This window comes from Polistes canadensis, unplaced genomic scaffold, assembly GCF_001313835.1.
Source record: "Polistes canadensis isolate GaletaPanama2010 unplaced genomic scaffold, ASM131383v1 scaffold_314, whole genome shotgun sequence".
NCBI classification, from domain to species: domain Eukaryota; kingdom Metazoa; phylum Arthropoda; class Insecta; order Hymenoptera; family Vespidae; genus Polistes; species Polistes canadensis.
Genome location: NW_014569861.1, coordinates 56602 through 58447, shown reverse-complemented (window position 1 = coordinate 58447; position 1846 = coordinate 56602). Strand labels below are relative to the sequence as shown.

Here is a 1846-nt window from a genome sequence, read left to right as displayed (position 1 = left end):
GTATCTAACAAAGCGTGTAAAATTTAGAAATGATTTCTTCATTGTATAATATTTTTTCAATAGTGGCGAATATTGAAAATTTATTTTGTGGTAAAAATTTGCACTAATTTTTTAGAATTTCCAAAAAGAAAATGATAAAGAAATTTTGTAAAAAATGATGTAGCAGTGAAGAAGAAACCTGTTTCGAAGCTTACAAGAAATCAGATAGTTGCGATGATGGACAGCAGAAAAGAAAAATAAATACTATTCTATCGACAGCTTTTCTGATTCTGATTTCGATAAGTGATTCAATATTGCATTATGATAATGACTATAATGAAGATACTTTCGAGATTTTGCTGGAATTAGTCATTGAGAACGGAGAAAAAGTTAATGATTCCGAAAACAATACAATTTAAGTTATTAAATAAAATAAATGTTATTGGAGAAACTGTAATTAAATTTGGTAAGAAATCATTTTTGTATTATTTTAATTAAAAATTAAATATTTTTTTTACACTATGACGTCCAGTGTGTCCACGTTCGTGTTACGCGTAAATAATTGTCTTCCTAGAACCGTGGAAAAACCGCCGTTGATAAGCGAAATTATGTAAATCAGTTCGACCGGCACGATTTGAAAGAATTAGATTAGATATTTTTTAATTTTTTTTAACACTTACAAATATTCTTCATAAGTAGTCAAATAAGCGTCACCCAAGTACGGATGACTGTGCTTACTCAGAACTTTTACCGTCGCTCATACGTCACACCCAACAAAATTTCTTCGCTACAAATTTTCCACTATTATCTCTACTAAAAAATGCAGCATCTACGAACTATGTAGACGGACATTACTACTGTTGGACAATTATCCTAGGGAAGAAGGGATCATTTCTTCCTATATAAACCGTCCATACAGTTGCATCGCATTACATTCAATGTTACCGGAATCATTTCCTTGACCCCTTCCCTTTCTTTGGAATCCCTACTTCGCGTCATCGCGGATAACAATTAATCGTATGATAACTGTTTTTTTAATGTTAATATAAACATATGCATGCACGGCAAATGCACAATTGACACGCCAATTAGTTACAACACGACAAAAGAAACAACAACGTTTTGTGGAGCTTTTGTTTTTACACTAATATATACATCTTTTGAATTATTCTGGTTCTCACAGTATATATATACACTTGACACTTGAATTATATATATATGTTACCGTCCAAGCGGGAAATCAGACAATATTAGTAAATCCTCGTCATTACTATGAATATGAAGAGCCTTCAGACGAGGTCGGAAATGGAAAGATTCTATGGATCATAATACTTTGATATTCTATAGAATATCAAATTACTATTTAAACAACGTTGAAAACAATACATCCTCGAGCACAGGATGGTGCTTTTTTTTTATATAGAATTTCAATGTATTAACATTCCTTTATATTTATATATCGTATATCTATTGTTTAATCATTGTTTTTAATATCATAATCTGAATATTTTAAAGAGCCTAAATTGATATATTAAATCTGATTCCGATAATATACCCGATATAATTTTTGTATGGTCAATGAAATTATACTTCATGACATTAGATTTAATGATGGTGATTTGGAACAATGTTGACAATATTGGAATTATTTTCGCTACATTGGATGTCAATTTGTGTTTCGACAACAATTTTTTCTTCTGTTGTAATTAAAGACAGATCAGAGAAACAATGTTTACCATGCTGGAATAATCTTTCATTTTAACCTCAGTTTTATATTCTTGATCACCATCATTTGAAATATTTCATGATGCATTTAATATCGAAACGCGTTCAAACATAAACTTTAATTTAATATAATGTTTTAATT

The 1846-nt window shown here is 29.8% G+C and overlaps 1 protein-coding gene across 1 annotated transcript in view; it reads left to right on the top strand.

The window, feature by feature from the left end:
- LOC106791516 (mitochondrial amidoxime reducing component 2-like) overlaps window positions 1–1846 on the top strand; it is a 10876-nt gene that overhangs the window by 6066 nt on the left and 2964 nt on the right. The window lies entirely within an intron of this gene.